This window comes from Chiloscyllium plagiosum, chromosome 31, assembly GCF_004010195.1.
Source record: "Chiloscyllium plagiosum isolate BGI_BamShark_2017 chromosome 31, ASM401019v2, whole genome shotgun sequence".
In the NCBI taxonomy this organism is placed as follows: Eukaryota; Metazoa; Chordata; class Chondrichthyes; order Orectolobiformes; family Hemiscylliidae; genus Chiloscyllium; species Chiloscyllium plagiosum.
In genome coordinates this window covers 27,828,917-27,853,962 of record NC_057740.1, presented here as the reverse complement: position 1 = coordinate 27,853,962, position 25,046 = coordinate 27,828,917, and the positions used below count along the sequence as shown (strand labels likewise).

General features: G+C 42.6%; 1 protein-coding gene across 1 annotated transcript in view; it reads right to left on the bottom strand.

Moving 5' to 3' along the window:
- midn (midnolin) overlaps positions 1–25,046 on the bottom strand; it is a 38,841-nt gene that overhangs the window by 10,685 nt on the left and 3,110 nt on the right. The window lies entirely within an intron of this gene.

Sequence of the window (25,046 nt, the reverse complement as noted above, 5' to 3'; positions counted from 1 at the left end):
GAGATCAGCAACTGGGACCACCTTTCTTGATGTGAATCAGGTCCACACCAGGCAGTACAGATGGCAAAGGAGCTATCAGGAGCTCCCAGTCTTGTGCTTCCTGTATGAAATTAGCATTCACATAGAGTCATAGAGATGTACAACATGGAAACAGACCCTTCGGTTCAATCCGTCCATGCCGACCAGATATCCCAACTCAATCTATATTCCAACAGTGGCCTAACCAATGTCCTGAACAGCCATGTCATGATTTCAACAATTTGAATATTTGAAAAACTTTTTTTTTGTCCAGAATAAATCCGCACGTTTACTGATGAACAATTACAACTGAGTTCTGAAAATTATGAAGGGGCAGTATGCGTCAATGTTTCAAAATGCTGAGAGTTGAGAGGGAAGATGAAAGACGGTTGCATTTCCATAGCATCTCAAAATATCCCAAAGTGCTACACAATCAATTCATTATTTTTGACATGTTGCCGCTGTTACAATGTAAAAAAAATGCAGGAGCCATTTTGCACGGAGTTTGGTCCCACAAATTGCAATGTGATGATCTGTTTTTAGGGGTATTGGTCGTGGGATAATTATTGTCCAAGCTCTGGGGAAAACGCGCATGCTGTCGTGTGATGAGGTACCTTACATCTAACAGAGCAAGGGTTTAAATGTCTCACCTCCAATAGAGCAGCACTCCCTCAGTACTACACCGTAATATCAGCTGGGCACTCTGCTCCAGACTCTGACAGGAGGTATTGAACTCGTGATGTGCTTGGTTCAATGCTTTTATCATTGACACTGTGAATTTCCAAACTCATTCATCTGAATAGAATAGAATCAATACCGCAGGCCATTCGGCCCATCAAGTTCACACAGACCCCCTGAAGAGCATCCCACCCAGATCCAACGCCTCACTCTATTCCTGTAACATTTTCCCATGGTTAACCAACCTAACCTACACATCCCTGGACACTATGAGCAATTTGGAACAGCCAATCCACATAATCTGCACATCTTTGGGTGCAAAGATGGCAGAATTGAGCTTGTGCGCGATACTCCACAGTACCTTGCAGGAAGTAACCTGCATTCCTGTCGAAAAACTGGTATAAGGTACATGAAGAACTGGGTAAGGAAAATATATTTTTAAAACTGCAATAAAATAAATGATTTCAGAGCATAGTGTGAACCATGACTGCTCTGGATGCTTTCTGAAATGTCATGAAAAACTGCCAGGGGAACGGTAAAAATGTTCAAAAGCAACAGTGAAAGCTTTTGTTTCAGCTACTGACAAGGTGACATATTCATGAATGCACAAATGATGTTACTGCACCTAAAGTTACCATAGATTTTCCACTTGGACATTTCAGTTGCTGGGAGCACTTTAGAGGGAAATAGTGCAGCCGCAATTCTGCATCCATCAGATTTAACGGATGGAAAATCACAGCTTGGAGATTCCCAATTTCCCAAAGTTGAAGAGCCACCGAGCAGAGCAATTTTCGCCCGCAGTTCTCTGTGCAGTATTGTACGGGGTTTAATAAGACATGTAATTTTGATTTTGCTTCCCGCTGGGCAAGTGCATTTTCTGAACCTGCTGCTTTCCGGAACGGGCAGTGTGTGTCACTTCAGTCTATTTGCATTCGTTTCACTCAAACTATTTGCTGAGATTGGAAGGTTAGATTTGCTGCTGTGCTTTGAGCTGATGACTTTCACCTGACAGGTCATACCGTCAAGGTTTATTTACAAAGAAAAGGCAGTTTAAGCAAAGCACTGACCGTCCTTTAACAGTGATCTGCAGAAGGATGAAAATAACAATCAGCTGACAAGTTTCAGTGGGGCGTCCTGCTTGAGTTAATACGGCTCTGCTGCATGAACCATCTCCCTTACTGTGAGCACTAACACATTGTGCACTTCCAATGACCCGACCGACACAAAAGGAGTCAGATTGAAACTGGTCAATCGTTCCCTATTCTGATGTTTAAGCTACTGTATTTGCAATGTAACAGCATGGTTAGATTTATACTCAGTTAGAAATGATCTTTGCATACTGTTAAGATTATCAATAGGATTCATGGACAAAGAATTTTATTTCTCACAAGCTGTTATTAAGGTGAAACTGGTAGTCTTCGAGATGACAATGTCCCCTCAGAATCTATTCACTTTCTGTTGTGTTTCCTGAGAATGGGCAATTCCAAAAAAAAATTCCGAAGCTCGACACTCATCACAGTCAAGATTAGAGTGGTGCTGGCAAAGCATAACAGGTCAGGCAGCATTCGAGGAGCAGGAGAATCGACGTTTCGGGCAGGAACCCGTCATCAGGAATCAATGTCAGTTATCCTTTTTAAAAAATTAAATTGATCAACAGATAAAAGAATTAAATAACACATCTAATTGATGATTAAAACTACAAATGCTTTTGCTCCTAGACCTCCATCACACTGACAATTGATAGCCCCTACAATTAACACTAAATATGCTCTTGATTCCCCAAGACGTTCATGAATTTCTGCACCAAGTCACTTTTCTTGAATCTATATCACTATTCCTTCAATGTCGCTAGGTTTAAAATCCTAAATCCCCCTTCCTAATAGCACTGTGGATGTATCTGGAATCCATACGGTGTGGAAGCGGGCCATTCGGCCCATGGAGTCCACACCAACCTACGCTATCTCTGCATTTCCCATGGCTAATTCACCTCGCCTGCACATGAAGGGCAATTTAAGGTGGTCAATCCACCTAGCCTCTATATCTGTGTGCAGACGTGGGGAAGATGTACAAACTCCACACAGACCATGGCCCCAGGTTGGAATTGAACCCAGGATCCCTGGCACTGTGTGGCAGCTGTACAAACTGTTGAGCTACCATGCCACCCTTGCCAGTGGTACAAGAAGGTGACTCACTGTCAACTTCTCAAGGGGGAACTAATGCCAGTCTTGCTAGGGATGCCAACATCCGCTGAATGAATATTTTAAAATAAAATCCAAAAGCAGAGTTAAGACTTATTTCCAGTTGATGATGTTGACACGTGTGAGTGCCTTCCGTGAAGAAAAGCAGTGGCAGAGCCTGCTGCTGGTTCACTGTCTTTCAGTAAACAAAGTGCCTGGTCCTCCCCAAGAGCCCTGAGACTACGAAAGCATTGAGTGCTGAGCCGTGTTCTCAAATGTACAACTTTCCATAAAGGGAGCCAATTTGCGTCAGACTGATTGAGAGGGAGGACTGACAGGAAAGAATAAACTGATATAAAACTGCAATCACTTCAAAAGAAACTTAATTACAGTGAAGTGCAGCAATTAAAGATTCAAGTAAGCAGTCGTGAACATTAAACCTATCCAACGCCCGCCACTTTTTCTCATTATTCCAGGAGTTCTAATTAAAATAATGAGCTCCTGGAAAAGCGTGTCATTTTGCTTTGAAGATGCAAGCTTTTGAAAACAGGAAAGTGTGATCATGTTTATTCAGGTGGAAACTGATCATGCTTGTCCTGGCAGCACCCAAGAAACAATCTTGTTTTAAATCATGACTCGTGAGTCAGGTGGGTGGAAAACTAAGCAAGGAAGAAAGTGTTTGTGTGTCAGCACAGAAGGTGCAAGAACTTGATCTCCACATTGGTCTTCGATCCCCTCAATCATGAGTTACATTCACTTCACTGATGTTCAGTCGTGATCAATAGAAAATTAAAAAGCAATTTAAATTTTAAAAACACATGTATTTATACAAGTTTTGCTTTTCATTTGGTTGTCCATGCAGATTTTGTCACCTTAGATTTTAATATATGCCTATGTACCATCCAGCTTTTAGATTAGATTCCCTACAGTGTGGAAACAGGCCCTTCGGCCCAACCAGTCCACACCGACCCTCCGGAGAGTAACCCGCCCAGACCCATTTCCCTCTGACTAGAGCACCTAACACTACAGGCAATTTAGCATGTCCAATTCACCTAGCCTGCACACCTTTGAACTGTGGGAGGAAACCAGAGCAACCAGAGGAGACCCACGTAGACGCGGGGAGAAAGTGCAAAGTGCACACAGCCAATCGCCCGAGGCCGGAATTGAACCTGGAACCTTGGTTACCACTGTGAGGCAGCAGTGCTAACCACTGAGTCACCGTGCCACCCCTTTATGGAAGGTACAACTTTATGGAAAGTTGTATATTTGAGTACACGGCTCAGCACTCAATGCTTTCATAGTCTCAGGGCTCTAGGGGAGGACCAGGCACTTTGTTTACTGAAAGACGGTGAACCAGCAGCAGGCTCTGCCACTGCTTTTCTTTTACTGTCTCATTCTATCTGATCATGTATTCTTACTGACATTTGGGCTGGCCTGCCAAAGCCTTGAAACCTTAATACAGGCTAATGTAAAGACCTAGGGAAAAAGGGATATTGCAGCTTAGTGCCCTTGCTCTCTGTCATTTGCAATTCTTACTGACAGTCTGGGCAGTCCAGAAGAAACCTCATTAGCATATAGATTTGCCAACTTAATTATCTGTGATTATGTACAATTTCTTTCCCCTTAAATCCAGCCTGGCATAGTCCCTCTGCAACAATCTCTTCCAAGGCATACAAGTTAGCTGGGTTTATGGTTTTCTTGCTCACTAATTGCAAACTCATTAACTGGAGTACAGCACTATTAGGGCATTAGAAGGGTTTTTCTTTAAATACACGGATGCATAAGTTTCATTTAAAACGTTTCCAAATTTAATGGACCTGTAGTGACAGATGTCTGAAACAAATAGACACATGGCTTTCCTCCACATTTATAACAGTTATTGTCCTTCAAATTGTTTGGGTATGACTTTGATAGCCATGCATTTACTCGCGAGGCATGATTAGATCAGGGTGGAGGGGAGGAGTGTGTTTTGTGTGTGTGTGTGTGTCGACAGCTCTTTTGACAAACACTGTACAGTGCAGATTTGCTTTTAACACGTAATTGCCTGACTAGGGTTTTGATCAACATAATTCATACAAGTTGAATCATCTAGGCTTTTCAAACATAGCTAGGATATTTTCCACCAGCCTCCCATCTCCTTTCCTGAATTTACTTGAGGTAATCTTAATTCCCTTTCCCACTCCCTTTCCAACATGACCATCCTTGACCTCCTCCATTGTTACACCGAACCAAACTGCAATTTGGTGGAACAACATCTCATCTTCCACCTGGGCAGAATAATCTCCTTTCCTATCCCCCGATTACCTTCCCAGCCCCTCCTCCTCCCTTCCATTCCTCCCAGCCATCGACTGGATTCATTCCTCCCATTGACCAACCCTCTGCCTGTCTTCACCTATCCCTACTTCACTACCCTGCCCTCAACACCCCCTTTGTCTGCAGCTCCCCTTACACCCAATCCCAGTTCTGAAGAAGGGTTACATCTGAAATGTTGACTTCTCCACCTCCTGATGCTGCCTGACTTGCTGTGTTCTTCCAGCCTCCTGCTTGTCTATCAGAGATGTGAAACAAGCTGCTGACCCACTTTGCACTTGCCACAGAAGTCCTTGCTTGAATGAAATTCCACAAATTTTTATGTACTTTGTTAGAATACCCAAGGCCACCATTATTCATGTATGTGTGAGAGAGCATTCTCGATGGACTCAATCCTGATTCCATCTAAATCGACAAACACATGCATATCCAGCAACCTGCCTGCTCTACCCAGCCTAGAGATATTAAAGCTACATTATTCCCTTGTTTCTGTTTCAAACCCTTGGCTTTGCTGGTCTCGAAGACATGGTTAGAGACAAAAAAACTGCAGATGCTGGAATCCAAGGTGGAGAAGCAGGGGGACAGCAAGCCAGGCAGCAGTGGGAGGTGGAGAAGTCAATGTTTCAGGTGTAACCCTTCTTCAGGACTGGGCCTCTAGACATAGCTGCCCAAACAGCTAAACCTGCTGATTTCCAAGCATGTCATTGGGATAAGTGCAATCTTAAAAAAAAATAAGAAGAGAAAAGATTTTGAAATCTCTATCAGATTGCTTTTGGACCTTTGCCTCAGAACTACCTTGGGGCTGAAAAGTTTTGGAGTCATGAATCTTGTGAACAGGATAAGCACAAGAAATGAAGGAATTAAATTGATTGCATCAAAGAAAAACGGCAGAAAAAGAAAGAAAATATATTCAGTACATGAGACAGCAGAAATTCATGGAATGGGAACACCCTTTCTGTCCACTCAGACAATGGAAACAATCTCAGGGTACAGTTCAAAGAAGAGTTTTGTCAGCGTACAGTGCAAGATTTATCCCTCAACTAATGTCACTAAAACAGATTATCAGGTCATTTATCTCATTCCTACTCATTGGCTATTGTTGTGCACAACATTGGTGGTGGTATTTCCGATATTACAGCAGTAGGAAACACTAATTGACTGAAAAGTGCTTTTGGCAACTGGAGGTCATGAAAGCCTCATTATTTCTCTTGTCAATCCAGCCACGCTGGTACATTTATATCTACTAATGTATCATCATAACTCAGTTCCTCAACCTTACCCCCTTCTTTTCTCCAAATTCTCGCTTGAACCTGAGCTCTTTATTTTAATGAAGCCCTTAGGATCTTTCACTATGTTATTAGATTAGATTACATTACATTACAGTGTGGAAACAGGCCCTTCGGCCCAACAAGTCCACACCGACCCGCCGAAGCGCAACCCACCCATACCCCTACATTTACCCCTTACCTAACACTACGGGCAATTTAGCATGGCCAATTCACCTTACCTGCACATCTTTGGATTGTGGGAGGAAACTGGAGCACCCGGAGGAAACCCACGCAGACACGGGGAGACGTTATGTCAAAGCAAATTACTTCATTTTTGAAACAATTGAAAAGAAGCAATTGTTTATACATTTTCATGTTCGTTAGTTGTGAACCAATCAAGTGTTTGCTGTGTCCTTTCAGTTTTGGGGAAATACATAGACCAGAGTTGTTTAATATATTGATTTCCATGAAGAACTAATGTTTCATGATGATACACATTTTGCTTTATCCTTTCCACTAACATATAATCAGTCAGCCAGATTGAAAGAGTCTCTGTGTTATTGTTAACAATACGCAGGTATCCAGTTTACCATCAAAACAGGACTGACATAGTGTTGGATTTGAACAGAAGACACAATTTAGGAATCCGTACAGTGATCAAGCAGGCAGTTTGGCCCATTAAGTCCATACTGACCCTTCAAAGAGTAGCCCACCCAGATCCACCCCCTTCATCTCTGTATTTCCCATGGTTAAACCACCTAGTCTGCACATTTCTTTACACTACAGACAATTTAGCATGACTAATCCAGCTAACTTGCACATTTTTAGACTGTGGGAGGGAACTGGAGTGTCCGGGAGAAATCCATGCAGACATGGAAACAATCTACAAACTCCACACAGTCACCCGACCCAGGTCCCTGGTGCTGTGAGGCAGCAATGCTAACCACTGAGCCACCATGTAGCTAAGGATCTTTCAATGATAGAGTTAATTTGCATTGGACTACATTTTCCTGTGTTAATTTTATGAAGAAGTAACTATCAACTAAAGGTGGCACAGCATTTGGTAAAGGCATTCTATGTCTCTCATGGATTGACAAACATTAATGAACATTGCAGAATATATTTACTTGTTAAGGTCACGAATGATTAGGTCATTCATCATTCCTCAACAGCTCAGCTAAATTGAAAAGTAAAAACATGATTCCAAACTATGAATTAGTGGGGGAATTCTTTAGCGTTTAAGCACTGATGATGCAAGGAGTTAGGTGGGTAGTGCAACTTAGGGGTTGGATTTGTGCCTGGGAGTATGACGTTATTGTGATCACAGAGACTTGGTTGAAGGAAGGACATGATTGACAACTAAATGTTCTAGGATATAGATGCTTCAGACAGGACAGGGAGAGAAGTAAAAGGCAAGGGAGGAGTTGCATTGCTGGTCAGGGATGATATCATGGCTGGGCTAAAGGAGTTAAAAATCACACAACACCAGGTTATAGTCCAACAGGTTTAATCTGTTAGAATACAGTGATAGTTTCACATGAAAGAAGTGAAACTATCACTGTATTCTAACAGATGAAAGGCTTAACAGACAATCAATTTTTCAACGTATAATTTCAGTTACATCACACTGCAAATTTTTGCTATAAATTCTGTGTTACGATCGAGCCCTCCACAATCACCTGATGAAGGAGTGTCGCTCCGAAAGCTAGTGTGCTTCCAATTAAACCTGTTGGACTATAACCTGGTGTTGTGTGATTTTTAACTTTGTACACCCCAGTCCAACACCGGCATCTCCGAATCAGTGCTAAAGGAGGACACTATGGAGGGCTTGGGTAGTGAGACATCATGGCTAGAGCTGAGAAATAAGAACAGTGCAGTTACATTGTTGGGGCCGCACTACAGGCCACCCAACAGTGAATGTGAGGTAGAAGAACAAATAGGTAAACAGATTATGGAAAGATGTAGAGGCAACAGGGTGGTGGTGATTGGAGATTTTAATTTTCCCAACATTGACTGGGATACACTTAGTGTTAGAGGTCTGGATGAGGCAGAATTTGTAAGGAGCATCCAGGAATGTTTTCCAGAGCAGTATGTCAATAGTCCGGCGAGGGAAGGGGCCATATTTGACCTGGTGTTGGGGAACGAGCCAGGACAGGTGGTAGAAGTTGCAGTGGGGGATTTCTTTGGGAATAGTGACCACAATTCTGTAAGTTTTAGAATACTCGTAGACAAAGATGAGGGTGGTCCTAAGGGAAGAGTACTAAACCGGGCCAAGGCCAATTATATCAAAATTCAGCAGGATCTGGGAAATGTGGATTGGGAGCAGTTATTTGAAGGGAAGTCCACATTTGATGTGTAGAAGGCTTTCAAAGATAGGTTGAAGATAGTGCAGGATAGGCATGTCCTTTGAAAGCAAAGGCTAGGAAAGGCAAGATGTGTGAATTGTGGATGACAGGAGAAATTGTGCAACTAGCCAAGAGGAAAAGGGAAGCGTACATAAGGTCCAGGCAGCTAAGAACAGAATGGACCCTGGAGGAATATCGGGAATGTAGGACCAATCTTAAACGAGGAATCAAACGGGCTAAGAGGGGTCATGAAATAACTTTAGCAAGCAGAATTAAGGAGAATCCCAAGGTCTTTTATTCATATATAAGAAGCAAGAGGGTAACTAGAGAAAGTCTTGGTCCACTAAAGGGTAAGGAAGGAAGGTTGTGTGTCGAACCTGAGAAAATGGGTGAGATACTCAATAATTTCTTAGATTAGATTACTTACAGTGTGGAAACAGGCCCTTCGGCTCAACAAGTTCAAACCGACCCTCCAAAGAGTAACCCACCCAGACCCATTCCCCTACATTTTACCCCTTCACCTGACACTAACGGGCAATTTAGCATCGCCAATTCACCTAACCTGTGCATCTTTGGACTGTGGGAGGAAACCAGAGCACCTGGAGGAAACCCACACAGACATGGGAAGAATGTACAAACTCCACACAGCCAGTTGCCCGAGGCAGGAATTGAATCCAGGTCTCTGGCACTGTGAGGCAGCAGTGCTAACCACTGTGCCACCGTGCTGCCGGTTGCATTGGTGTTCACTGAGGAGAGGGACATAATGAACGTTAAGATTAGATCACATTGACATAAGGAGGGAGGATGTGTTGGGTAGGCTAAAGGATGCTAAGGTGAACAAATCTCCAGGACTGGATGGGATCTATCCCAGGTGGCTGAAGGAGGTGAGAGAGGAAATAGCTGAGGCCCGGTGGCCCAGTGGTTAGCACTGCTGCCTCACAGCGCCTGTAGACCCGGGTTCAATTCCCGACTCAGGCGACTGACTGTGTGGAGTTTGCACATTCTCCCCGTGTCTGCGTGGGTTTCCTCCGGGTGCTCCGGTTTCCTCCCACAGTCCAAAGATGTGCGGGTCAGGTGAATTGGCCATGCTAAATTGCCCGTAGTGTTAGGTTAAAGGGGTAAATGTAGGGGTATGGGTGGGTTGCGCTTCGGCGGGTCGGTGTGGACTTGTTGGGCCGAAGGGCCTGTTTCCACACTGTAAGTAATCTAATCTAATCTAATCTAATATCTTTGTAGCACCCTTAAACACAGGTGAAGTGCCGGAGGACAGGAGGGTTGCTAATGTTGGCCTCCTGTACTAGACATTCCAAGTAACTACAGATCTGTGAGCCTGACGTCACTGGTGGGAAAGTTGCTGGAGAAGATACTGAAGGATAAAATCTATTTTTATTTGGAAATGAATGGGCTTATCAGTGATAGGCAACATGGTTTTCAGCAGGGTAGGTCATGCCTTACCAATTTAATAGATATCTTTGGGGAAGTGACCAAGTTGATAGATGAAGGAAGGGTTGTAGATGTCATATACATGGACTTTAGTAAGGCATTTGATAAGGTTCCCCATGATAAACTAATGGAGAAAGTGAGGTCACATGGTGTGCAGGGTGTTCTAGCTAGGTGGATAAAGAACTGGTTGAGCAACAGGAAAGAGAGAGTAGTAGTTGAAGGGAGTTTCTTGAAATGGAGAAAGGTGATGAGTAGTGTTCCACAGGGATCAGTGCGAAAGCCACTGTTGTTTGTGATCTAGAAGAGGGCATTGTTGGTCTGATCAGTAAGTTTGCAGATGAGACGAAGATTGGTGGAGTGGCAGAAAGCATTGGGGACTGTCAGAGAATACAGGAGAATATAGATAGACTGGAGAGCTGGGCGGACAAGTGGCAGACAGAGTTCAATCTAGGCAAATGTGAGGTGATGCTTTTTTGGCAGTCTAATTCTAGAGCGAATTATTCTGTAAATGGAAGAGCCTTGGGAAAAGTTGATGAGCAGAGAAATCTGGGAGTTCAGGTCCATTGTACCCTGAAGGGGCTGCACAGGTGGATAGAGTGGTCAAGAAGACATATGGTATGCTTGCCTTCATCGGACAGGGTATTGAGTATAAGAGCTGGCAGGTCATGTTAAAATTGTACAAGACTTTGGTTCGGCTGCGTTTAGGATACTGTGTACAGTTCTGGTCACCACATTACCAAAAGGATGTGGATGCTTTGGAGAGGGTGCAGAGAAGGTTTACGAGCATGTTGCCTGGTATGGAAGGTGCTAGCTATGAAGAGAGGTTGAGTAGGTTAGGAGTGTTTTCATTAGAAAAAAGGAGATTGAGGGGGGACCTGATTGAGGTCTACAAAACCATGAAGGAGATAAGCTTTTTCCCAGGGTGAAGGATTCAATAAGGAGAGGTCACGTGTTCAAGGTGAGAGGTGAAAAGTTTAAGAGGGATACACGCGGAAAGTACTTTACACAGAGCGTTATAGGAACCTGGAATGCGTTGCCAGCAGACGTAGTAAATGCAGGCATGGTAGATTCATTTAAGGTGCATCTGGGCAGGTGCATGATTAGGTGGGGTGCAGAGGGATACAGATCCTTAGGAATTGGGTGATAAGTTTAGACAGTGGATTTGGATCGGCTGAGTGTTGGAGGGCCGAAGGGCCTGTTCCTGGGCTGTAAATTTTCTTTGTTCTTTGTTCTTATCTTTGATGCAGACCTGGATTGTGGACTTTGAACTGATTTTTTTTTGGGTTTGGACTTTTCAATGTTCAGCCTTGTCCTGAGGGTCATCTGAAAGGAGTTGGGTCTTTTGAACCAAAGGAGTGTGGAAAGTTAACCATTGGCTTTTTCTCAGCTGAAGGCAATTAATGTCTGGTTTCCTTCACCTACAATCTCACATAGGTCATGCAGAAAGCTACGGTTAACTCTTAATGTTAGTTCTGTATATCATTAGAGCCAGTATTCTAATACTGCCCCTTTTCTTCGACACAAGCTAGTTGAGGTAATAGCGTACTGAGTTCTTTTTTTTATAATATATTTTTATTAAGAAAAAATAGATTTTTAAATATGACAACAAATACAAAACAATGCAATTCAAAACAGTACAAAAATAGTACAAAACTAAACCCAAATAATAAAAAAAATTCCCCAACCCACCTTCCTATACGAATGTATAAACATATATAGAAAAGTATAAAATTAAAAAAAAACTAAACTAGCTATTTAACTAACTAAATAAATACCTAACAACAAACAAATAAATAGTAATAACGCAGCCCAGCCAAACAAAACACTCATACATTCACAGTTCCTCCTCCCTGGATATTGGACTCATGAAACACAATCGTTACGGCTATATAAAAGCCCTTGTTAGTGTGGCAGATAAACCTGTGTCTAGGTATTTCAAAAAGGGTTGCCATGTCTTGTAAAAATTCTCAGTTTTGTGGTGTACCATATTTGTGAGAAATCCAGGGGAATATGCTCCATAACAATCTTCCACCAACCCGACAGGTCTGGGGGGCTTTCTGATATCCAACCTAGCAAGATATTCTTCCTTGCACAGAATGTGAGAATATTGAAAAGTTTTGCCTTATGCGAGTCTGCAGGAAATACAATGGGCAGGCCCAAAAGGAGCGAAATAGGGTCCTTCTCCACCCCTATACCTAAAATCCTCTCTTCAACACTCAGCTCTCTTTCCCACATCTTGCAGAGTCGATCAGACTCATCTGAGGTGACACCCACCAATTGGTAATATAGAGTACTGACAGAGAGTGTACTCTTAGCCCTTAATACCCCTCTTTCCATGTCAGATTTGTAGGAATCAGTCAAAAGTGTAGTCCTTTTTGAATAAAATCCCTAATTTGAAAAAAAAAGAAAGAGGTCTCTATTAGGTAACTCGTACTTCCGTACTAACTGATCGAAGGACATCATTACATCTCCCTCAAATAAATCACTCATGCAAGATATACCCCTAGCTGCCCAACGTTTAAATCCTGAATCTATCATACCTGGTTGAAAACTCGGCATACCCACTAAAGGTGTAAACAAAGATGTTTTGCCAATATTACCTTCCCTCTGCTGAATTGCCCTCCATGCTTTAACAGTATTGATGACTATTGGGTTATGGCAATATTCCCTAACTGTCCTCACCTTGTCCAAAAACAGCAAACTGGTAAGGAGGCACCTTGCCTGGGAGACTTTGATATCTAGCCATAATGAAAGAGGGTCCCCGCAAACCCAATCACTTATGTAGGTCAAAAGCGAGCTTAATTGCTAATTTTTAATGTCCCCCCAATCTGTGAGGTACCTGCAGTTTGGCTAATTTAATGAGGGGCCGTTTACGGTGCCAGATAAAGGAGCTGAACCAACTGTTCAGTCTCCTGAGTGTTTGTTTATTGAAAATCAGGGGGAGCATCCGTATAGGGTATAGCAAACGAGGGAGAATATTCATCTTAATAAGCGCTATTCGACCCAACCATGAGACTGGAAATGCCTCCCATCTTTCAAATAATTGAGTAAAATTGGTTTTGAACAGCCAATCCAGAACTGGAGTAATGAATATGCCCAAATACACAAAAACCTCCTGTGACCACCTAAATGGGAATCTATAGTCACTCTCAAGAGCCAACTCTTTCGTAAGACCACCCATAGGTATAGCCTCTGATTTAGCAAAATTAATCTTATACCCTGAAAAAGCGCCAAATGCGTGAATGCACTGTATCAGGCAAGGCACTGAGACTGCTGGATTTGTCAAGAAAATTAGAACATCATCTGCATACAGTGAGATCTTATGTAATTTTGACCCCACTTCTGGAGTTGATATATTGAGATCCCCACGAATGGCCTCTGCCAACGGTTCAATCACCCACGTAAAAAGTAATGGTGAAAGGGGACAGCCCTGCTGGCTGCCCCTAGAAACATTAAAATCCTTCTGCCGCTTCCTACTTGTGGAATATGAAATAACTAACCCTTTGGCATAAGCTTTAGCAGTTTCCCAGAGAACAGATGAGCTATCAACCGAGATTTTGTTGATGTCTAGGAATGCCCGAAATTCTTAATGCAACATCCTTAATTTTAACCATGAGGTACACTGGAGCATGATCAGAGATGGCAATATTACCAATCGTACAGGATGCCACCAGATCCAGGGTTACCACAGGGGTCAGAAAAAAATCAATCCTCGTGTGACATCTGTGCGGATTGGAGAAAAACGTGAAATCCCTACCTGTAGGGTGGAGACACCTCCAGACATCCACCAATCCTAATTCCCCACACAAACCCAATAACTGTTTAGTTTGTGCAGAGGGTATCGAGGGACCTTTAGGCAACCTGTCTACTGTGGGGTCCATGAGGCAGTTAAAATCTCCCCCTACAACGATGTGCCGAGACTTGAGACTTATCAGTTTAGAAAAAGCATCGATCAAGAATTTAAGAGGATGAGCTGGGGGACAATAAACATTTAAAATGCCATATTCTTCCCCATTTATCAAGGCTTTAAGAATTACAAACCTCCCGTATGTGTCTTTAACACATTCCAGCAATTTAAATGAGAGATTTTTCCTTACCAATATAGCCACTCCCCTACTGGTATTAAATGATGAAAAATAAACTCAGTCAAAGCCATTCTGCTGTAATTTCAGATGCTCCTTGTCATCCAAATGTGTCTCCTGTAACAAAGCAATGTCCACCTTCTCCTTTCTAAGACTCAAGAGTACCTTCTTCCTCTTAATTGGTGAGTGACTTCCCTTGATATTCCAGGTACACCATTTAATCAAATCATTAGCCATAATCTTCTGCAATTACATTTAAATTCCAGAGAGGAGGAACCCAAACCAAAAATTGCAGAGCCTTAGTGTTGCATGGTCCACCAAATATAAAACTACATAAACTAAAACCACTACATTTAATAAACATACAAAATTATTAAAAATAAAAAACAACAAAAACTAGAAAACAAACCAACATATAAAGCACCAATAGCGCTGAGTAGGGGAACTCACCCCCTGCCCGGAGGGGACAACTACCCATCCCGAACTGCCCATAAATAGGCATCTAACCATCTCAACCACCTTCACTTCTCCCAGCTGGAACTACATCGCAAGCACAAGCTAAAAAGAATAAACACCCCATAGAATATCAATATGAATAAAACAACATTCTTTTATTTAAAAAAAGGAAATAAATACCCCACCCATCTTTTGGTATGTCCTAACTTAGAAATTTAAAATGTACATCTTAACCACCGCCAGACATAGTTTGAACCAAATTATTATCAATAGAGGAAGAATAAAGGGGAAAAACAAAGCTCCAACTGGATTTCCTCCATTTCTTTTACAGAATGATAAACACATACCCAAGCAACAATATTTATACATACTACAATTGTTTAAATTAGGTTAGTTTGTCCACAAAGTCTCTTGCCTTCTCCGATGTGTCAAAGAGATGCATGGATCCATCTAAGGTGACCTGAAGCACTGCCGGATATCTCAGGGAGTACTGAATCCCAATCTTCTCTTGACACCATCATACGATTTCCGTTTCTGGATCACCGCCGCTGAAAAGTCCTGAAAAAACATGATCTTAGACCCCTCGTACATTAGGGCCTTTGGATCCTTCCCCTGGAGTCTGGAAGCCTCCATGACTCTCTCCTTATACCGGTAATGATGGAACCGCACCAGGAAAGGACGAGGGCGTTGACCCAGACCCAACCTCTATGCTGCGACCCGGTGAGCCCTCTCTATCTTCAATCCTCTCATGCCAGTCTCCAAGTCAAAGACTTTTGGAAGCCAATCTTCAACAAATTCCGCAGACCGCTCACCTTCCTTACCCTCAGGCAGACTGATGATCCGAATGTTTTTTCTCCAGCCCCTGTTTTCAAGATCATCCACTTGGTCATGCAAATTACGAACCTGCGTCTTCAGGGCTTGGATCTCTTCCTTGAATGAACTGGCATCAGCTTCCACCACTGTGACCCTGTGCTCCACCTCATCCGTCCTCTTCTCCAGGTCTCCCAGCTGCTGCTCATGCTTCTGCAGCATGAGAGAGACTGGAGCCAGCTTCTCTTCAATCTGTTTCCCCAACATCTCGCAAGATTTTGAGAGATGGTTCACCAGGTCCTGGAGAGTAATCTGCTCTGAGGCTGCTGCAGGCTGAGCTGCAGGCCCGGCCTCAGATGTTCCTCCTCCCTTTTTAAGCATTTCTGGACAGCTGAAAATACAGGTAAGTCAATTTTTAAATGTTTCTTGGGGCTCCACAATCTTTCCAACACCCCAAGAAATCCTGATGACTTGGGTTGGGTGGGTTAAAGGACTGTCCTGCTCCTGCTACGATGCAAAGCTCTGCAGTGTGATCTTCTCAGATCGCCGCCATCTTAGATCCCCCTGAGTTCTTTTTTTACAAACATTTGCAAGTATCAATGCAACTACTTGAGTACATATTCTGTGAGTTTCAGGATATTCAATTGCAGAACACCTCTTGGGACAGAACAAGAGGTGACAAGAGAGGAGGAGCAGGATCCTGACATCTAATGTGGTGGCCAGTAGTGATTGTGTTGTGATTAAATCATGTATCTCGGGTACTTCCTAGCACTATCTGATGAGGTAATTGAGTCACCTAAATGAAGGGCTTCCCAGTTCAGCATTCTGTATTGCCTGAGTTAGATTTTCTTTGTGAGCTAGGAAACAGGAGAAATAGTAAGGATATTACTCCATAGGCGAGTGGTGCATGGCCTCATTATCAATGCTCATACATCACAGCTAGCATCTACAAATCCTAACTCCAACAAGTATTAGCAGAGACAAGGGTAGAAGAAATGTAAAGGAACTCTTTATGTAAAGCATATAAATCCATAGTAAATAATAAAAACATGATTTTATTTACTGACTGAAAGTTTAGCATTTTTCATGTTTGGTTTTCAGCGGGTGTAACCTATAACAATAATAGATGCCAGAGAATGATTTAAACTTGGGGCTCATTTGCCAGGCTTATGAGGTTAGCTCAAAACCAGAGAAAAATTCCCATGTTACTTCTCACTGCAAAACACCTATTGCGCTCACTATAATTTGCACTCGTTTTCACAGACCCAGATGAGCTGACTGCAATATCCCACACTGGCAGCGATGTTCAGCTGGATGTACATACTTCCTGTGCTGATCGAAGACAATTCAGCACAGCCAGAGCCATAATCAGAGCGGAGCTGTCCTTTAATTTGGCATATTTATGTGTTGGTGGTTGGGTCTGTGTGTGGGGGTGACCATCAGGAGTGGAGGAGGCAGGGAGGCATTCCACGTGCAAACACATTCACATGCACACATGTGAATCATGACTAACCACACACAAAAACATTTCAAAAATGAGAGAGCGGAGATGAAGAGAGCAAGTCAATTCATGGTTTAAAAACAACCTTGTGAAAGAGGAAGGTAGTTTCTTTAGCCTTGCTACTTGTGATTGTACACAATCACAGCATTTGACCTGAATCTTACAGTTGGCAATGCGGAGGAACCTGGGCAACCACAGAAGATTTGATAGCTATCTCTTGCTGGGAAGTGCAGGGAATACACCTCTACTATTGCCAGGACTAACTTTTTTAAAAATCACAGAGATAAAGTACATTGATGTTTCACCACAAACACAGCAGCAATGTACTGCTTTGCGTTCAGATAGATGCTGAAATAACAGCTGTTGCTTTGGAGCATAGGTGCAACTCATAGCAGCTCAGTGGCAAAGGTGACCAGAAGATGTGAGAATGTTGGCCACATGGGATTTAATTCAACTTAACTTGATAGGAATGTAAGGACTGTGAGAATGGGTTAGGAAGTAGGGAGGAGAACCTTTTAAATCATAGGGGAAATGTGTAGGTGGCAGGGGGTGGGGTGGGAGAGAACGTGGCAGGGTTAGTGGTGAAATACTTGTCATCCTACTCCCACTATTCCATCTTACCAGCAGCAGAGAATGTGGATGCCCCTCCCACATAAAGGACAATGAAAAGCCTCTTTTACACCACTGTCATTTTAAAAGCAGTGGGTAAGACTTCTGACCCACTGGTGATCCCCAAGTGAAAGCCTACTGATCAAGTAGGGTGGAGGGGGGTATCTTCCAATCAGGCAGTATATGGTCCACCCACCAACAATGCCTACTTCTGCAGCTGGAGCACTTCTTAGCCTCAGCAACCCCTTTCTCCCTGTCCTTGCCTGATCTGCTGGCCATAGACTTCACTTACTTGGTCAGGGCAGCTCTTCCTTCCGTGGCACCCTCCTTTTCCAGGTGCTGGACCAACAATGGCCACACTCTGAGTAGAAGCTATCCTCTGACTACCTGGCAGCTTCTGGGAGGCGGGGCACCCTGGCAGCAACCCGTTCATTGGCTGCCATTGACAAGGTGAGTGCCTGAGTGCCACAGACTGTGGATGTAGGTGTGTATACTGCAGAGGGACCTCTGCCACGAGGACAAAATTCAGTGAGTTTACTGGGGCGGTGCGGTGGCTCAGTGGTTAGCACTGCTGCCTCACAGCGCCAGGGATCTGGGTTCAATTCCCACCTCAGGCAACTGTCTGTGTGGAGTTTGCACATTTCTCCCTGTATCTGCATGGGTTACCTCCGGGTGTTCCGGTTTCCTCCCACGGTCCAAAGATGCGCAGGTTAGATGAATTGGCCATGCTAAGTTTCCTGTGATGATAGGTGGATTAGTCAGGGGTAAATGTAGGGGAATGGGTCCGGGTGGGTTGCTCTTTGGAGGGTCGGTGTGGACTTGTTGGGCCGAAGGGCCTGTTTCCCCACTGTAGGGAATCCAGTCATCCAATCTTCCCTCATGGTTCAGCAGGTAAATTATGTAATGTGTGTGCAGGCCTCCAGTAGATGCTGTTGGGTACCAATCAAGAGAGGGAACCTTAGCTTATTTCCTCCCTTCCACCACCAACCCCCACATCTGCTCCTACCCCGTGCCCATCTTGACATTGCTTGCAGGATTATTAGGAGTTTCCATTACTGAGATTCCTGGTATATATTCCATATGAGGTGGCATAGTTATATCCAGTAACCATTTGCTGGCAGGGGGCTACTTTAGTTAATCATGTTTCTTACAGGAGGTTTCAGGGGTTTCTGAGAAAATCAGAATCTGAAACAGTCTGAGTGCAATCAAAATTATCTGTGCTATCCTCGGAGTCAGTGAGGTGAAATTCCCCTTGCTTAAAAAAATGTGGAAATGGCTTCTGTTTTTCTTCTTTTTCCAAGTCCCACTACTAAATTGGTAAACATGTAAATAAGGGATAAAAACAGGCATTCATGATGTCTTGTTTCAGCACACAATTGAGTCTTATTCTTGTATCACATGAAGCATAAGTAGGGACATCCCTATAAATATACAGCTGCTCATTACGATAGTGGTTGGTGTGGTGAGTTAGATACAGGCTTTCTCTGTTGAGAATTGAGATCAAGTCTAGCCTGCACTAATAAGACAATACTTGTCTTTATTTGCCAGTAGTACTTATCACCTGTGAAATAGTTACTCAGTTGCAGTCCAGAGGATGACTCACTGGAGAAGTGGGATAAGAGTCACACAGTAATGCAATGTCTGCTCCCCTTAAGGCTGGTTTAGGGCAAGGTAGAGGGAGCAATGCATTCTGGGTTTGTTTATACTATTCCTGGCCCTGGAGCACTCAATACTGGCACCGGGTGTCTCAGAAGTCAAACACATCCTGTAGCCCATCCCTCCATTAAATAGATACTGCTTAATGTTTGAAGAATGAATTGTTGCCCAAGGAAGTAATGTTCATTTTAAATAAACCTCTAATGAGCAGAACTCCCTCTTTACAATCCATTTATTATCTTAGATTTATAAAAGCCCAACTCACTTCCTACTCAGTTCAATATATAACTTCTCACTTTTATACCAAGGACAGCATTGCCCAGCCCATGAGATAATTCCTACAAAGTGCAGTTATGAAACCTTGAGGGTTAAAATTGCACTGTGCAGTACTGGTAGCAAACACAGCGATGAAATGTTTCTGTCTACAATTTAATCAGAGGTGTTAACCTGTTCTAAATAGGCAGGTTGAGCAGGGGACAGTAAATTCTCATACAAATACAATTATCCACTTGTGACTAAATTGAACAAAGGAATTTTAAGTAATTATTGACTGTGCATCCCCAATATTTGTCAAAAATCACTCCAACGGGTCTTTTTTTTTAAATGCTTAATTTACATTTTTACTCAACACAATAGTTTTTATAAAACACAAAAGACAATATCATCTGAATTTTAAAGATGAAGCTTTCAAATATAATAGATGAATAACAACTTTGCACACAGGTGGAGTAGACTCTACACACAATAGTAGCACAGCTGAAGGGTTATTAGAACATTTTAATATTGTCTGCAGCTGAACAATAACAGACTTTAACAGAGTCCTTTAATCAGGCACGATAAACATTCCATGATGCTTTTACAAGTTAATACTTTACTAACTTGTTTGCATTTTATTATATTTTGTGGAGGAGTCTGAAAAATAATGCAACTTGATATTTCTAAAATAATCATTAATAATATTAACCCCAACCCCAATAATAACCTGTTATGTGTCTGTTTTAAAAACATGCCAATTCGTTACGTGTGCATGGAATACTGTTTATCAGTAAAGACTTGATTTTATATAGTATTCAGAACAAAATAGTTCAATGGACATGGTAATCTATGGCAGATTAGGAGAAGTGATCAAAATAGAATCAGAAAGCTAGTTTTCAAATAGATTTTGCACCTGTTTGGCTTTCCACAAGACAAGCCCCCTGATAGGAGAATACAAGTTTGAGTCCCTTAAGTAATCACCAATTCCCCGCTTATGGTCCTCATTTGGCATTGGGGTTGGAAAGCTGCCCGCAAGCCTTCGACACTGGGCTTAATTTGGGATGGAAGTGGAAATGTGAGTGATTGGATGGTTATTTCCCACTCCCTTCTCATGATTTAAATCCCCCACCCCACACTCCCACTAAACTTGCTTCAAGAGAACATTCAATTCCTCCAAATGACAGCAATGAAGAATACAACTTTCAGACAACGAAGACGCAAATAATCACAGATTGTGAGAACTCGTGAGCAAGGGCAGGGAGGCGACATTGTGAAAGAAAGTAGGTAAACTTGGTGCTGAACAGGATGTAAGGTTTGAAACTCAACTCAGGGTCTTTATGTCTCTATTTCCTCATTTTTATGCCTTTATACTCTATGTTTTGGTTTATTTTTCTGTGTTTGAAGATGGCTTAGGAGAGTGGCGACACTATACAACACTTTCACTGTATATTGTAACAAAATACACATGACAATAAATAAATCAAATCAAGGTTGAATTGAATTCTAAATATACTAGTTGATACTAAGAGTATGGTAGGGAAGGTTAGTCGTCACAACTGATTTGATAGAAAAGATTTTAATCAGTGCTGATTTGTGGCAGTAATAATTGCAGCACACAAATCAATGTTGCCCTATTATGCAATCCCCATTTCAAGTGTCTCTCTACTGACACAGCAACTTGACATAATAATTTTGTTGGCCAAGGTAGCACTTCAGTTCTGCATTTTCATGTTCTTTTCAGCTCCCATTTGATTAATAACAATGCAGTGAAGTCCCATTATTATAACATCACTCTCAACAACCACATGAGAGACTAAAAAGTTTGTGTAATCTTGCCTGACAAAATTCAATGGGACAAGTTCAGGTAGTAATTGTCATGGGGTTAATTGTAAAGTTCGTAACATTTTCAAATTGGTTCGAAGATGTATCCCTGATCACATTTCAATGATTTGATTGTCGAGATCATAATTGAAATAATTTCTTTGATCTTTTCTTCTTTCTCGGCTTGACACCAAGTAGGAGATAATGGGACATGCCTATACCAACCACTCCACGCTGATCTCTTTTGCACTAGCCTGCTTCCTGCATGCCTCTCACCTGAGGGAAGTTCCTCCTTTCATTGATAATCCTTCAATATCGTGCCTATTTCATCATTCTTCATATGGATGTGTGTTGGCAGCATTTCCAACTATGGGGAATATCACAGCTAAACTTAATCCCCTTGTGACCCAATGTCCACAAGTATACCCTCCTCATGGGGCAGCACGGTGGCTCAGTGGTTAGCACTGCTGCCTCACATCGCCAGAGACCTGGGTTCAATTCCTGCCTCAGGCAACTGTCTGTGTGGAGTTTGCACATTCTCCCCATGTTTGCGTGGGTTTCCTCCACATGCTCTAGTTCCCTCCCACAGTCCTAAGATGTGCAGGTCAGGTGAATTGGCCATGCTAAATTGCCAATACTCTTAGTTACATTAGTCAGTGGTAATTACATGCGGGGGAATGGGTCTGGGTGGGTTGCTCTTCAGTGGGTTGTTGTGGACTTGCTGGGCCAAAGGGCCTGTTTCCATACTGTTGAGAATCTAATCTAATCATGCTGGAAACTGGCAAATGATCAAGAACAGGATACAAAAAACATTGTTTCTTTCCTTACCCAGGAGCACTGAGGCCAGTTGACCACTCCTGATGCGGTGCCAGCTGAAATGAGTTACAAGAATATATTTTGAACTCATATAGCATCTAAATATGATCAAATATTCCGAGACACTTTGCAGGTGCTGAGTATAACAAGCTATGACTTGCGACGGATCAAAAAAGATGTTAGAGCAAATAACTAAAAGCTTAGTCAAAGAGATGGAATTGAAAGAGCATCTTGAAGGAGGAAAGTGAGCTTGAGAGATGGAGGGCTGTGGAAAGTTGAAGAGAAGGAATTCCAAAGCTTAATGCCAAGGTGGAGGCATTAAGGGGGAGTGATTAGAATTGAGTTGCTCAAAATTCCAGCAATAGAAGAGTGCAGATCTCTCAGGAGATTGTAGGATAGTATGAAGATCATTCTCAATCAAAACATGTAGTTTTAATTACACCCAGACCCCAGGTGAGATTTGCCAATCTGTTACCGTTCCAGATGAGATACTCTAAATCACACAGGAGAGCATCTGCCCCACCTTGGTTAACAAAGTTAATTTGAAAGTTAATTTAAAACTAGATCCTTTTCCCTGTAAACACCTTTTAGCTACATCCAAATGAACCCCTATTGTAAAAGGAGCCAAATTAACCAGTCTTTTCTGAGTTAGTAAAGAGTGAATTTATTATTTACCATATGTGCGAGCACTTAATAATTCAACACAACCAAACACAGATTAGAAATATCAAATGAGTCTAAAATGACAAAACTTTAAAAAGAAAATATGCAGATAAGTCTCTGAATTGTTCATTAGAAGCAGATAGTAGCATTTCACAACTGTTACAAGGAAGTTATTAGTGGTATTGACATTAGTAATTGAACAGTGGATTTTAAGATTGTGAGCTTTTCAGGTTGGTTGAGATGCTGTGGTGGTTATTCCTTTTGACTATGACTGAGTTCCAGCATTCAGGATGAGACAAAGTCCATTTGTTTGTCCTCTTTTCTTTTACCTGACTTACTGGCTTGCTGGCTGCTTGTACTCAGAGTGCAATAATCCCTTTACCCGCAAGACAGGGATGTCTAGGGGATAGTTATAGAATCATAGAGATGTACAGCACAAAACAGACCCTTCGGTCCAACTGACCAGACTAAATCCAGTCCCATTTGCCAACATTTGGCCCATATCCCTCAAAACCCTTCCTCGTCGTATACCCATCCTGACACCTTTTAAATGTTGTAATTGTACCACCTCCACCACTTCCTCTGGCAGCTCATTGCATACATGCGCCACCCTCTGTGTGAAAAAAGTTGCCCCTTAGATCCCTTTGAAATCTTTGCCTGCTCATCTTATGCCTATGCCCTCTAGTTTTGGATTCCCCCAACCTGGGAAACAGACCTTGTCTGTTTGCCCTATCCATGTCCCTCCTGATTGAGTAAACCTCGATAAGATCATTCCTCGATAAGATCATCCCTCAGTTTCCGATGCTCCACGGAGAATTCTGGCAGCTCATTGCATACATGCACCACCCTCTGTGTGAAAAAAGTTGCCCCTTAGATCCCTTTGAAATCTTTGCCCGCTCATCTTATGCCTATGCCCTCTAGTTTTGGATTCCCCCAACCTGGGAAATAGACCTTGTCTGTTTGCCCTATCCATGTCCCTCCTGATTGAGTAAACCTCGATAAGATCATTCCTCGATAAGATCATCCCTCAGTTTCCGATGCTCCACGGAGAATAGCCCCAGCCTATTCAGCCTGTCCCAATTGCTGGAACCCTCCAACCCTGGCAACATCCTTGTAAATCTTTTCTGAATCCTTTCAAGCTTCATAACACCCTAAAGCAGAATTGCACACAGTATTCCAAAACGTTATTTGACTGTGATTTTCACAGCACGCTGATGCTCGAACCCAGGCTAATACACATGAGTACCTTAGCCAGCTGGCACACACAAGAATGTTCAGTCACAGCAAAGACAAGTTGAATTAAAACTGGCTTTAAAGAAGAGAAAAATACAAAATGTATCTGCACTCTGGGACCATAAATGGCAGGGGATGGTCTGATGTTGTGAAGGCAGTGGTCAGCCCTTTGAGATCTTTATTATCCCAAGAAATCTCGTCTGCTTTGCCCAGGACGTTGGTTAGGCCAATGCATTCAATTCTGGTCTCTCTGCTATAGGAAAGATGTTGTTAAACTTGAAAGGGTACATAAAAGATTTACAAGGTTGTTGCCAGTGTTGGAAGTTGAGCTGTAGGGAGAGGCTGAATAGGCTGAGGCTATTTTCCCTGCACCATTGGAAGCTGACCAGATAGAAGTTTATAAAATCATGAGGGTACAGACACTGTGAATAGCCCAAGGTCTTTTCACGAGGGTAGGGGAGTCCAAAACTAAAGGGCATAGGTTTAAGGAAAGATATAAAAAGGGATGTAAGGGGCATTTTTTCTCGCAGAGGATGATGCATGTATGGAACAAGCTGCCAGAGGAAATGGTGGAGGCTGGTACAATTACAAAACTTAAAAGGCATTTGGATGGGTACCTGAAAGGAAAGGTATAGAGGGATATGGGCAAAATGCTGGCAATGAAACTGGATTAATTTAGGATATTTGGTCGGCATGGACTAGTTGGACCAAAGGCAAAAGTGAGGACTGCAGATGCTGGAGATTAGAGTTGGGAGTGTGGTGCTGGAAAAGCACAGCAGGTCAGACAGACCGAAGGGTCTGCTTCCGTGTTGTACAGCTCTATGAATGAATGACTCATCCCTCTTTGAAGGATTGCTGTTTAAAGCCCCCTTTTGTATCCTGAAATGTGACATGCTCTTTCCAGA